Source organism: Ambystoma mexicanum, chromosome 10 (genome assembly GCF_040938575.1).
Source record: "Ambystoma mexicanum isolate Mex_15411 chromosome 10, UKY_AmexF1_1, whole genome shotgun sequence".
Lineage (NCBI taxonomy): Eukaryota > Metazoa > Chordata > Amphibia > Caudata > Ambystomatidae > Ambystoma > Ambystoma mexicanum.
The window spans coordinates 541,142,960-541,158,536 of NC_090932.1; positions in this window are offsets into that span (position 1 = coordinate 541,142,960).

The window sequence follows — 15,577 nt, forward strand, 5'->3', positions numbered from 1 at the left end:
CCATACAATCGCTTCAGCAAGTATCCTCAGGGCGTTACGCCCGTCTCTTGCGACATCACTAGCTTCTTTTTCATATTCCTACAGGGAGTGCCTCCATCAGATTGTCTCTTTGGGAATACATTTGATAGGGTTTTCTCAGAGGATACCTTCTTTCGAATACTCGCTGAGGAATTGGCACAACTGCTGGTGTAAAACATGGTGCAGTCTCTGACTTCCAACATACAGAAGGCAGGGGGGCAGGATTTCCTGCAGAGGCATGCAGCTGCTCCTCTACACTGTCACCTCACACCCCTCCTGAAGAGTATAGCCTAGCCTCGGCCTGTGCTACCACAAAAGGCAAAAGGAGGCATCCCTGTCAGGCTGTGTATATTTCCCCTTTATGATTGGGATCTTTGCTGGTTTGATGTAGTGTGGGGCTAGGTAGGTGGTTTAGCCAGTGTTCATCCATGTACTCCTGCAGCAGTAGTCATTTAATCACAGGTCGTCAGTGGATTTCAAATGATGTGCTTGGTTTCATGTTATGTAACAATGTATTTATAAAGCGTGCAGTTATCAACAAAGGCATCATGGCGCTAAAAAGCAAGAGTGAGGCAGGAAGGCACCAGAAAAGGTAGGTTTTCAGCAACCGAGACATATAATGCTCTTCAATGGTTCTCAAAGTTTGAGGAATAGAGTACCAGAGCTGAGCTGTAGCTACTGAGAAAGAGCGGCTGCTAATCCGGAAGGTCTTAAAACAGGGAACAGAGTTCAAATAAGCATTCGCTGAGTGCAGCATCCGAGCGAGAATATATGATATGATAGGTTATTTAACACACTTAATACCCAGAGGTTTCTAAGCGCAGACCCGGGGAGCGAACCTGTTTTGCTTGTATTGTCTTGTTTTTAAGTCAAGCACGTTGCCCCTGAGCTATCCTCCCAAGACGATGAGAGTTTGCCTGCAAATATTTGGCTCCAGAGCCATAGACTGCATGGTGGACCAAACAGAGTGCTTTATTTTGAATGTGTGTAACAGGAAGCCAGTGAAGATGGCAAACTACCAGGGAAATATGAGAGCGCCTAGGCGTGGAGGTGGCAACTCTCACTGCAGAATTCTGCACAACTTGAAAACTCTACAATAAATAAGCAGCTTGCACCAAGAGTAAGGTGTTACAGTAATACATGGTTGCCATCACAAGGTGGAAATACCCTTTCACAAATTGCGCCTATCTGGAGTTCAGCAGATAGAGACGCAGATATTTTTACTCCAAGATATTTCACTGATGAAAAAGGAGATGGAAGGGGACTCAGACCAGATGGCCAGAAAGCAGGATTCTAGAAAGTAGCAGCAGTTGGAGGCCCCACCACAAGCACCTCCATTTTCTCTCCATTTAGTTTAAGCCAGTTATTGGACATCCCTTCTCCCACGGCTTCGAAACACCCCTGAAAACTGGTGGCTGTGACAGGAAGAGAAGGACCAAGATTTGGGTGTCGTCAGCATAAGAATAACAGTTGAAGCCCTGGGAGAAAATAAGCTTGGTCAAGGGTTGGATGTAGGCATTAAAGAAAACAGGAGAGAGAAGCCTGAGGGACACCACATGTGAGCATAGTGGCAGAGGACTGATAGGGAGGCATAGAAAGGGATCAAGTCCTATCAGACAGGAAAGATAAGAACCAGGAAAGAACAGTACCAGAAAGGCTTGACTTGGTGAGACGATCAAGTAGAACAGTGTGGTCAATTGTGTCAAACGAAGTGGAAAGGTCATGGAGCATCAAGGCTCTGACCCCACCTTGATGATAAATGAGTGCAAGATCATCGACCACCAAGACAAACACGTTTTCAGTGCCCCGACCAAGGCAGAAGCCAGATTGTGATGCATGAAAGTAAGAGGACTCTTCGAGGAAAGAACTAAGAAAAGGACCAACCAGAGTTTCAAGAAGTTTCATTCCAAAGGGAAGGAGAGAGAGATAGGGCGAAAGTTAGCAGGGTCCACAAGATCAAGGGAAGGTTTTTACAAAAGCAGAACGACCAGGAAGTTCTTAAGAAAAGCTGGGATCAGACCCTAGAGAAAGGTGTTGACGGCGAATTTGATCAGGGGGCTGATGCGGGCATGATATGTTTCAGGACAACAAGCGGGATGGGGGTCCGTGGGAGATGATGATTTCAACTTTGAAACAGCTGACAACATTTTGTAGTAATGACAGGAAACAAGTGCAGTTACTATCTCTGATTTCGGCATCAGGAATTACTACTTTATCTGTGGATAAGAACTCCAATCCTGCTATAAATGTATCCAAGTCACCGGATTTAACTCAAATAGCAGCAAATGTTTTCTCCTCTTCTCCTAGTCATCAGAAAAGTTATATGGACTCTGATGTTTCTAATTCATTTGTACAGAGCCTGATTCTTAGATAATTTTGAAAGCCCTGTTTCTGATATGTAATATTTTATACAAAGACCAACACGCTATCAAGCACGGGCCGACAAGTTTGGTTGATGCAGTGCTCTCCTCACACGATTCTCTGGTTATTGAAAAGATGAGAGAAAATGAGACTCGTATAATTAAGGAGAATTTAACTACAAATACTGTTGTGGCCGATGGGCCTTGTTAGGCAGAATCACATGCAGTACCCTTTGGGAACACTACATGCAATTAAGACTACACGTGTCAGTACAAATTCACCTTTGGTACAAGCCCGTACTACACAGTTATATGTTAGCAGTGGCTGAGCAGCCAGACTTATCTCAAGAGTTGCGTGAGCAGTAGAATAAGTTACACATAGGACCAACAAATACAGTGATTCAAAGAAACACTTTACTCAAAGTTTCTTGGTAAATGAATATACATTTATTTACACAGTTTGAAAACATTACATTAGCAAGAGCAGCTCAATATCACACACTAATATACTACAAATACACAACCATTAAGTTACTGAAAAAGTCCAGCTCCCCTGAAGTGGGAGCAAAATGGCACTTCAGATACTTTAAAAAGGGATAAAAAGACAAGGTTATAAGAATAGACGGCCCAAATACTTTCATAGGCAGGGCAAAGGGTTTCAGTAAACTACAACCAGCAATTCAGTTCATAGGTTTGGGCCAAGGTCAATGGTTCAGAGTCTTTGTATGGGATAGCATAGTTCTGGTAGTAAACGGTTACGTCTTTGCCACGGATTTCAGAAGAATTTGGCTAGGCTAACTATTTGACGAAGGTTTAGGGAAGGACAAGCCTTCGAAGTCGGGAATGTTTCACAAACTTTCTCCGTGGCCGAAAAGATTTCCGGACCACGTTTGCACAGTACCTTAAAAGTGAAGAAGAGCTGTAGCTGAGGCAGTTGTTCCTGGCAGTTCGAGCAGATCTCGCTGTTCCTGAGCTTCCGTCGTGGGGACGAGGTTGGGAGGTCCCTGCACTGTCCAGGGATGAGACCACAAGCTTGGCAAAACGTCGGTTTAAGGTGTGAGTGCCTTAAAGACCACAAACTGGTATTCTTCCCACTGGCTATCCAGTTTTCCACAGCACTCTGCAGAAAATTCGACCAGGAGGGGACGGTGTCCAGGCGGCTTACGAGTTGGTTGTTCCCACCAAACTCAAGGGAAGAAGTTAACCTTGAAGGGCGTCTCTGTCGATGGAGTTTCAGGCAATTTGGACCTGCAGCAGGGCTTCACCGGTCGTCCAGGAGTTGCAGCAGTCCTCTTCCTTCAGCTCGTCTTCGGTTCTTTCGTTCCAGTGGTCGACTCTGCTTTCCAAGTCCCAGAGACCTGCTTTTAAACAGTTTTCCCCCATTCATTCCAGCCTGGCTGTCACTCACACAGCTGGGTGGTTGTCCTTGCCGGACAGCCAGCCGGTCAATCACACCAGAGTGCATTCAAGTCTCCAGGAGACTAAGCGCAGGGACCGAGTCTGCTTTTACAAATAGGTCTTGGGTGCCATATTGAAAAACATGGCTGACCCAATTTTTAGCTACAGTTGTTCGCGGTCGGGAAAAATCATGGTAGTTTGATCTAAACCACTGTACCAGCCATTTAAAATAGGGAAGGGTAACATATGACTGTTACATTAGTGTTTTGACTCATGTGATGCTAGGCAACTCCCCCAGCACTCTACAGGAAGATAGTGTGTGCTGGGTCTGTAAATTTAAAGAGACTAGTACAGTCAATTTAACTTTACATGCTCTGGGAGACAGTAGTGAGTCCCAGAGAAGGTATTTAAACCTTGGAAAGTCTGAAAGACATCCCTGTGCCACTGCACTGAAGGTGCTGTGTGATACACAGAAAAAGATGATGCCTATGGAGTTGTCTTAAATCTCCATAACCAAAGAACACAAAAGTAAAACACACATCAAAATACAGAGTGGGAGGGGGGCGTGGCCAACCGGCGAGCGATGTGGACGTGATCCTCCATTGCTCCCGGGCCGCCAGCCTAATCCTGTAAATATCCTGACAAAATAAGATCTTGATCACAACAAAACCACGTCGGCAAGTAGCAAACCTCCACCGCAACGGGTCGAGCCACCGCAGGTCTGAACCGGCGTGTGCTTCCGAAGATACGGCCAAAGGAAGTTAGAGGCGGTGGGCCGCGTCCGGTAATCAAGATGGCTGCCGGGACTGCGGGGTAGGAGGGAGTGCACTACGCTGTGGTGACCCCGCTAAGTCTGGCGGTACGGAGGAAGATACGGAGGACAAATGCTGTCTCCCACTACACGCAGCAGCAAGGGTGAGCAGGCGAGCACAGACATCCCCTACCTTGTACAAAGCGAAGCAACCCTGCCCGCGATCATCGCAGACGTCCCGCAGCTGGCGCAAGCCTTCACGCAGCGGAGGTTGGGCGAGCCGCTGCATCATTCCAAGAGCCAGTTACACCCGGAGCTCCTCGGGCCCGAGGTGTCGCAAACTGCTGCTAGGCCCTGTCTGAGGGCTCTGACAGCAGCCAGGCAAACAGCACTCCTACAAGCACAGACACACCGGAAGCACACAAGCCCCAAAGCGTGACTGGAATGGAGGAGCAGCACAGAACGGAATACAGCAGAGTCACACAAAGATCTCAGCCACACACTGCGGAACCCTGAGAGCGGATTCCCACCTGCAAAGAGTCCGTGAGTGGAGCTAGGCGACAGGGAGCTGGTCAATCAAAGCACAACGTGACAAGCCTCCCAGAGGGGAAAAATAAGTACCCAGTATACCCCCGAGCCATCACAACTTACTAAAAGGAGACTAAATAAGCGGAACTGTCTGAGAGCCCAAAATTGGGCTGTCAAATAACTGGCGCACTGACTGGAGAGGCAGAAAACACGGCAGAGACATCAAACACCCAGAGTGTGCGCAACACCCTAGCGGCATGAACCCTAAGTAGAAACTATCACTGGTACCTCTGAATTGGGCTTGCCGCCTAAGAACAGGGACAGCAGGGAATTGGCCCACTGACCTAATCAAGCAACGAAGGCAGCTCCAACTCTGCAGTATATACATCCGCTACCCTTAGAGCCCAAAGGACTGACGCCCGCCAGCGGCTCTACTCTGAAATCCAGGCTAGCCAAGCCACCGGCAGAGGCGGAATAAGGGCCCCGGGGTGCCGCCTGTTTGGCCAGCACTTGATCCAACACAATAGCAACAGCTGACCTGTGCCCCACCGACCTACTAAGCCCAGTGAGAGCAGTCTACGGACGTAAAGCAGCCACGTATACACTGGTTGTGACAGAAGAAAGCGATCGCAATACAGCACTAAAGTGGCCACCATGTGGAAAGAAAGAGCAAGAAATGCGACAACGCAGAGCAAAATGGAGCAAAATACACAACCTCTGCCCAAGCCCCCCCAAAGGACCAGGTCAAAAGCGGCGAGGCACCAGGAACAGAAGAGGACAATATATCCCTTAAAGATGTCATGAACGCGATTGCCAACTCAAGAACCTCAATGGAAAAGAAAATGGACGGCATAAGCACAGAAGTATCGCTACTACAACATGACCTGCAAAAACTCACAGCCCGCGCGGGGGAAGCTGAGGGTCGCATATCAGAAACAGAGGACGGCCTGAGGACAATAAACCACCAAATGACCGGAGCACTGGCACACCTAAAGGCACTGGAGGAGAGCGTGGAGGAGGGGGAAGGCAGAGCAATACTAAACAATATCTGAATCCTTGGATTGCCCAACATGGAGCTGTAACTGGAGCAATGGCTGGCGGATCTATTTGCTCCCAAGACCCTGTCAATTTTTTTCTCCATCGAACGCGCCCACCGTATACCAGCAGATCCCCCCGCTAACGGTGATAGGAAAACTCCTGAACTGCAGGGATCGGGACGCCGTACTACAGATGGCCAGAACCAAAGGCTCAATAACATACAATGGCTCAAAAATTGCCTTCTTCCCAGACTTCACCAGGGAGGTTCAGAGAGCAATGCAATCCTTCGACCCACTTAAAAGACGTCTTCAGACTCTCAAGATAAAATACGGACTGCTATTCCCAGCCCAATTGAAAATATATCACAATGGTACATCTGTACACTTCACTGATCCCAGGGAAGCATGGAGCTGGGCCGAAAGAAATCTGGAAGGCAACTGGAGGCCGAATTGAAGACAAGACAATGGCAGAAACGGGCCACAACCAGAGAGAGCACCACCCGAGCGACCACAACAAGCGATAGAACCGCAACTGAATGAAGGCGATGACTGATGCAAAAGTGGTGAGAAAAACATAAGATGTCGTGATAAGTACTATTGCCACGGAAACCCCACTGGCAAGCTCCATCAAACTTGATAAGGAACTGAATTGCAGAACAGCTGGTGGCCCACATCACGCAGACCCTCACTACTGTTGCCGCAAGACAAGAATAGGTAACATTTCCAGATACTAGTTGTAAAGACCTGCGCTAGCAGATCAGATTATTTGGAGTGTAGGAAATTAGTTTGTTAGGTTATAAGAGTTTAAAGATCAGGACGACAGATACTTCAGTTTGGGATGGAGTATGGGGAGGGAGGGGTTGGGAATGTTGTTGTTTCGGAAAGCACAGGTCAATCAGCTACACCAGCTAAAAGTCATACATGGGTATCCAACGTCCAAGGAAAGGGGGACACCTCCCGTGATGGGAGGGACACGCAAAACATAGATATCAACATACCATATGATGACACAAGCGCGCCCCAACACTAAACATCGACGGCTCCCAACGTGGAATGTGAACGGACTGGGCAACAGCATCAAAAGGAGACTAGTGACGCAAGCACTAAACAGATAGGGCCCAGACATAGCGCTCCTTACGGAAACTCATATGGCCGGCACGACATGCCACCTTTTTAAGCGTACAAACTACTGCAATGCAGTACATGCAGGGTTCTCCATGGGAGCACGAGGAGTGCTAATATTGATACATAAGCGGGCTCCTCTGCAGATCTCTAAAATAATCCAAGACACAGGGGGGAGATACGTATACATATATGGCACATTATGGAATCAGACCTTTGCCATTCTGGTGATTTACTCATCCCCCACACTTATGTCCACCCTACTGGAAGACATCACACCCATAATAGCGGGAAACACAGCAGACAAATGGATAATAGGGGGGACTTCAACAAAGTTATGAATGTAGAAATGGACCGCACACACCTCAGAGGGAGAAACCCTGCCATACCCACCAAACTGGCTGCCTTTGCATCTGCACTAGGGCTGAAAGATATGTGGCGCGACTTACATCCTACAGCATGTGAATACTCGTTCCACTCTGGGGCACACGCATCACTCTCTAGGCTGAACTATTTCTTCCTCTGCGCAACGGATATACATAAAGTAAGGGTGGCAACCCTACTCCCCCGGGGCATCTCGGCCCACTCTCCACTTCTGATAGCTCTTGAAACACAAAAACCCCACCCTCACCATCCTGGCGGCTGAACAGCTATTACTTGGGCTTCCCCAAACTAGAGGAAAAAATCCAAACTGCCACATCATTATACTTTGACCTGAATCAAGGCTCAATAGACAACACCGTAACCCTATGGGAGGCCTATAAGGCATTTCTCAGGGGTGAGATAATTGGGTGGACGACGGCACACAAGAAAACACATAGGAAAGCAGTGGCAGAAGCTGAAACTGAAGTGAGGCAGGCCGAAACACTCTACACGAACACAAACTCACCAGAGAATAAAAGGACCCTGATTCTGGCACAAATAAATCTACAAAATATAGCACTGAACTGCGCCAAACAGGCACATAATGCGATGCATGCAAGGCTCTATGAGACGGACGATAAGGCGGGCAAACTGCTGGCATGGTTGGAGAGGAGGTATGAGGGACACAAGCAGATCAGGTATATAACTACCGACAATGCAGGGCAGACCTCCACTGACCAAGAAATCGCAGAAAGCTTTGCGACCTACTACGAGTTGCTGTATAGGGCCCCCACAGACCCTATAGATATCTCCATATTAGATGAGATGAGATCACTCTACCAACCTTACAAGACAAATAGAAAATGAGCCTAGAACAGGAGATTACAGAGGAGGAACTAGTGACAGCCCTATCACAACTCCAAACAGGGAAAACCGTGGGGCCGAATGGGTTCCCAATAGAAACGTGCAAGAAAATAGGGAGCAGTGAGGTGGTTCCTGCACTCCACAGAACTCGGAATTCTTCCCCCGGACCTGAGAGAAGCTAGTATAGTAGTAATCCCCAAAGAAGGTAAACCTCCAGATAGGTGTAGCTCCTACAGACCAATCTCCCTCATAAACGGTGAGGCCAAAATCCTAGCTAAAATTCTTGCAAATAGACTGCAAAATGTAATAACAGATTTAATTCACCCTGATCAATGTGGCTTCATGCCACAAAGGTCCACGCGGATGAACATCCGCAGGCTCCACTCAGCCATCGAAAGAGCACAAACGTTGCAGGAATCTCTTGCACTTCTTGCAATTGATTTCGAGAAGGCCTTTGACTCGGTCTATTGGGAGGCCCTGTGGACAATAATGAGCAGAATGGGCTTTGGGGACCGCTTCATAGAATGGGTGAAATTCCTATATAACTCCCCGACGGCTATGGTTAAAGTGAATGGATGGCCGTCACGCACCATTAAACTGGGTAAAGGGACAAGTCAAGGCTGCCCGCTGTTGGCAATGCTTTTTGCACTAGTGATTGAACCTCTAGCGGTGCTGCTGAGGAACACACAGTCATGGACGGGATTCCAATGGGCTCATGAATGGTAAGATAGAGTCTCCCTGTACGACGATGACTTAATGATCTATCTTAGTAACCCGAAGAAATCCTGTCCTGTCATTACTCAGCTGCTGCAAAGATATGGAATGTTTAGCGGGCTGAAAGTGAACTGGGCCAAATCAATAATATTTCTGATTAAAGGGACGACCAACCTGATCCCAGATAACTGCCCATACAGGCTGGAAGCGGGGCAGTTCCGCTATCTCGGCATACAATTCACGCCCAACCTGGAGGACTACGTGTCGAAAAACGTATGTCCGATTGTAGAGAGGTTTGCAAATGATGTGAGACATTGGATAGCGCTACCCCTCACCTTACTAGGAAGAGCGGCGTTGTTCAAAATGCTAGCCCTCCCGCGCTTCTTATACATACTACAAAATACACCACTACACATTCCGGTGATAGAGTTCCGCAAAATCGACAAGATACTCAGGAAGCTACTATGGGGGGGTGGACACCCACGGATAGCCCTGAGAACCCTTCAACGATCCATTTGGGAGGGGGTCATCGGACTCCCACACCTGCAAATATACTACTGGGCCTCACAAATGGCAGTTGTAAATGATATCCTACATGGCAACCCTGAACTCCCACACATTCAAGCAGATACGCGTGCTAGACAAAATCTCTCTCGTTTGGAAAGTCTCCACCAGAACATAACACCCCCACCCCCACGCACGATGGCAACCCACAGAGCACAGATATGGGCGGAGACACACAAACACATACACTGGGAGGGGAAGATCACCCCGGCACAAACCCTATGGAGGAACAGAAACCTGTCTGAATTGAATAGACTTCCGAAATGGGCCAGCTGGGAGACAGCGGGAATAACCAAAATCAGAGATGTGATACAAGAAGCTAAAATAGTACCCTTTGAACACCTAATGAATGAGTGTGGATTACCCCCGACAGAACACTTTCACTATAGGCAAATGTCTCACGCACTGGGTACCCACATGCTAGCCCTCTCTGACATGCCTGAATGCACACTGATTGAAAGAAATATTGTACTAGATCGAGTGGATGTGAAAACAACCTCCATAATATATAGCGCAATCTCCTCATTTGCTACAACAACCCTCGACTGCCTGAAGGTAAAGTGGGAAAAAGACGTCGGCATAATACAGCTTGAGGAATGGGCTGCAGTCTTAATGCACCCCAGATAGGTTGCCATTTCTGCCAGAATCAGGCTTGTACAGCTCAAAATACTACACAGAATATACTACCCAAGGGTGGCGTTATATAGATGGGGGAAAATAGCAGATCCCAATTGCCTGAGATACACACAGGAGGAGGGAACCTTCTACCATATCTTGTGGGCGTGCCCACAAATCCAGCCTTTCTGGTGAAAATGCTGCGACAGGCTCTCGATGGTGATCAGCCTAACAATAACAATGGAGCCTAAATTGTTGATACTGGGAGTGGAAGAGGACAATGAGATGTCTCGCTATGAAAAACTAATGTTCTCGACGGCAATAGAGCTGGCCAAAAGGAAGGTGGCGCAATTATGGGGCTCAAATATCGCCCCGAACTACGAACGATGGGTGACTGACGTGGATACGTGCATTGTGAAGGAAAATAGGGTTTATACAGCCAGCGAATGCCCCGGAAAGGTGAATAAAATGTGGGACAAATGGGAGGAGAACTAGAGAAACGCACAGAAGAGTTGAGATGATCACCAAAGCACAAGCGTAATAGCGGTGAACCAAATAAGTAATGCACCACAACTGATCGAAATGTGTTGCATTACCCACTCAATGTACTAAACCTGTGACCTGTGATTTATGTTTATGTATTTGTATGACTGTTATGTACTGTGTGTTGTTGTTTGCACAAAATCAATACAATTGTTATATGAAAAGAATAATAATACAGAGTGGGAAAACAAAGGCTCACACTCTTCCCAGGTAAAAGTTGCTGAGGGTCTCAAAAGGTAAGGGAAATTAGCACATTCTAGAGAAGTCTACCTAAGAGGCCTTTTCAAGGTACTAGACAAATAAAGGAATATCAAGCTGAGAAGGGGATGAATTGCAAAAATAATAAATCAGTTTACTTTGAATCAGTGATTAATACTCTTCGTTTCCAGAGAATATGTTATGTGTTGAAACAGAAAAAGGTTTTGAAATTGTCAAGAAAAATCTCAGTGTAATCCCAGGTTTATGGGAAAGATATAATAATATGGAAATCTGGCCCTTTTTGATAATAATTCAAAGTTATCTATGTCAGAAGGTTTAGGCACTCAAGCAGGGGAAATGGCATGTGATCATGGTTTAAATCCTTTAAGACTAGTAGAAGAATTAAAGAAAAAGCAGGAGACACATACTATCGTCGTAAATGATTCCCTGAATGATTTGGAAATCTTTACTAACTCAAACATAAAACCATCTAAAAAGATAGAGATAGTAGACTTATATGCTACCAATGCAAACCCTTATTTAAACAGAAGTAATGTATTGGGACTGATTCATCAAGTTCCTAAATTCAAAGTTATTTCCTGCCAGAACCTCACTTGGTGGAAATACTGCGTGTGTCTTGGGAGGAAAACTGGTCAGTAATCCGTTTGGTGTCTCCTACTGTTACAGAGTTGATTATGTCTCAATCCTCGCAAATTTTGGATATGGGATATGAGTTTGTGAAAGAGGATGAATCGAAAAATAAGGTTAATACAGTGGAGAAACCAGGAGCAAGTGGCTTTGGTGCCTCCATTACGGGAGAGACCATAAATGGTATTGCCACTGAGGGCCTCATGAAGAGTTGGGCTGTAGCCCTTAAATGCGGCAGTAAGGGTATTACCGCCACATTTAAGGCTTGGCCATATCTTGATTTGGGCGCTAAATGGGCTGTTTTACCTCCAGCTTTTTTCTGGAGGTGAAAATCCCATTTAGCGCTCTGTATTACTGCCGGCTGTATTAGCGCGCTTTTTTCTGGAGGTGAAAATCCCATTTAGCGCTCTGTATTACTGCCGGCTGTATTAGCGCGCGATATTAGCGCCAAAGATTCCCGATTGGACTCAATGGGGATTTAAAGTTAACGGCCAACACGTGATACCGCCGGACTGGTGGGCGCTAATGCTATTACAGTTGGGCTGTATTACATCCGGGATACCACCCAACTCGTGATGAGGCCCTGTGATATGTGAAACTTTACTAAACAGAGTAAATATTCAGAATATTGCTTCAGAGCGATATGATATTTGTATTTATTTATTTGTATTTATTCATTTTATAGAGCTCTAAATCCTTTAGTGTTCCACGATCTAATATTCAGGTAATCTGCACTCATGTCACTTAAGCATACTACATCATCAAATTCTGATCGTAAGAAACACTTGTTTCAGCGTTATAAATTATCGATTATTGGTCCTGATTGATTCCAGTTCAAAAATGTTTGCACAATTGCTTTTAGGTTACATAAATGATTGGCTGCTTAAAGAAAATATTTTAAATGTCAACAGACTGGTTTTAGCACTCTCTCGAATCTCTGGATATTGATGTATTTTATTAGAGTGACCCGGACCTCCAATTTGAGAACACTATGTGTGCTTTATTGATTTTTACCGAAGCTTTTGACACTGTTTTTTAAAATAAACCTCTTTTTTATAGATTTTTAATAACAAAAAGGAAAAGCAAACAGATACGTAGAAGTATGATACAACAGATTCCACAGGTTGACACAAATGTACCAGCATATCAAACATTAGGAGCCTGCAGATGCTCATGTACTCAAATGAATGCCTAGGGTTGGGCGAACCGTGCAATAATACTTCCTCAACACTCCGCTGCCCATTTACCCCATATGTTCACACCTTTTTGGGGGGAGCCCCTCACTCTGTACACTCTTTTGTCTATAGACGAGCATCGGCCACCTCTGCCACCCATTGGCTCGGTCTACGGCATTCCACGGAACCCCAGGAGGCTGCAATCAGCTTTTAACAAGCCCCATTGTCACACGCAAAACCAGTTTTTCATGTTTCGTAAACCCAGCATCCTCCCAGATTCCTAGCAGAATCAATTTTGGTTCATGTGGCATCCGATTGCCTGCTGTTTCTGCCAGTTTGCTCAATCATTCATCGCCGAGAAAACCAGAATCTGTGCACAGTCCCACAGTATATGGTAAAAGGTGCGACCCCCTGCCCACACCTGAGACATACATCACTCCCTGCGACCCCCATTTGGCCAGTTCGGTGCAGGAATTATATACCCTGTGAAGTATCTTTAATTGTATTAGCCGCAGCCTAGCTGTAATTCCCACTTCCCTTCCAAACATTAAGGCCTCCACTCACTCTTACAGTTCCAACCTCCCCACATCCCTTTCCCATCGCTCCTTCAAGCGGGTCAGATCCTTAGCCCCAAAGGCCGTGAGCACCTGGTATAGTGTGGATGTTACCCTGGATGGGATGCCGTCTGGGAACAAGTATGCCTCCAGGGGTGAGCTCATCAGGATATCCTCAAGAGAGAAGAATTGCGTCCCCATAGCATGCGTTAATTGTACCAGATCCGCTCTCCATGTGCAGACAAAATTTCCACTGTAGTGCCTCAAATGAACTGAGTCGGTCGCCCTGCACTGCATCTGCCAGGGTGGCTATACCCTTTGCCTCCCAGCTCATCAGATGTTCCACCTTTTGCAGTTCAGCCAGGTGTTTATTGTGCCAGAGGGGCCGGTCAAGGGTCGTTCTACCCCTCCACCCGATGTCTTGGTGTGCTTTGGCCCATATTTGACAAGTGTGCAGTGTCAACCCATAGAGAGCCCTGCTGCTTTGTGCCCCCTCGAACAACACCTGGCAAGGTGTCCTTCCCTTCACCCAGCTTCGCTCAAGGGCAATGTGAGGGAGTATCTGGTCTCTATACAGCCAGTCATTCACCACCCCCAGCTGTGCAGCCCAATAGTATCTGCGCAGATTGGGAAGACCAATACCCCCACCCCCATACCGACCTCTGAAGCATCTTCAATGCCACTCGCGGCTGCTCCCCCCCCATAGCAGTCCATGTAGGATTCCCTTCATTTCTATAAACGTTTGTCTACGGATTTGGAGCGGAGCGTTCTGTAAAGCAAATTAATTTGGGTAGTGTAAGAATTTCAAAAATGGCCACTTTTGCCAGCAGGGTCAGTGGGAGAGTTTGCCAGTGAAGGGTTCCATGTGTTAATATCCCTGCAAAAATATTGTGATACAAAAATATCGCCATATTTTTGTGGCGATATTGACCCATGAATCCTGCAGGGGACACACACACAACCCCTGCATTATTTTAAAATGTGCGGGGGACACCCCCGCAAACCCCGCTCCCACAAATTATCCCCCCAAAAAATATCACCTATGGCGGGACAAATGGCCATATGTATGGCGATATTTTTGGTGGGGATATTTTGTAGGGATACCCAGTGAAGCATGTCCGATGAAAACCTGTTGATCACAGGGGAAGAGATTGAGCCGCGAGAAGTCTGATACGTTCAGACTAAGATGAATGCCTAAATATTTGAAACCCGAGAGCGCAATTGTGTAAGGACAGTCTAGCAGGATCGCCTCTTCCCCCACTCGTATTGGAACCAGGACTGACTTTTGCCAGTTAACTTTAAGCCCTCTAAAGGCTTGATCGTCTGTTACTATGCAAGATACCACCGGGCATGAGACCCCTGGGTTGCTCAAATATATTAGGAGATAGTCAGCCTACAGTGATACCCTCTCCCCCCTAGGGCTAACTGAACCCCTCCCATGCTCGGCTTTCTCGAAGTTGTGTTGCCAGTGGCTCAATTGCCAGTGTGAAGTAGCAGGGACACGGGGCTTGTACCCCGTCCAAGGGAGAAGGTCAGTGAAGAGACACTGTTTACTCTAATTGCTTCCACCAGAGAAGTGTAAAGCAGGCAAACCCAGGACAGGAAGGTCCCTCCAAACCTCATGCAACTCATGATTTCCCAAAGTGCATCCCATCTCACTGAGTCGAAAGCCTTCTCAATGTTGATCGCGAGAAGGGGCAGCGGGTGTGACACCTCCACCACCAAGCCTATGGCTAAAATTGTGGCCTGCGCATATTCATCCATGTGGACCTGGACGGCATAAATCCACATTGGTCGGGGTGCACCAGCGAACCCATCACCCGCAGTAAGCGATTCAAAGAAATCGGTCAATAAGAGGCGCACTGTTCCAGTGGCTTGCCTGGTTTTGGAAGAACCAAAATGCTCACCATGCGCAGGTCCGGTGGGGAGACACCCATCCCGTCTGCACTGTGCAAAAAGGCAATGTAATGGTCCCACCACCTGTCCCCCCCAGTCGTTTCCACACCTCCACCAGGAAACCATTGGGTCCCAGGGCCTTGCCCGTCTGCAGCTGCATCATTGCTGCTGAAATCTCCTCCACAGAGACGTCCGTCTCCAAACTGAGGGCCTGCTGGGAAGTGAGTTT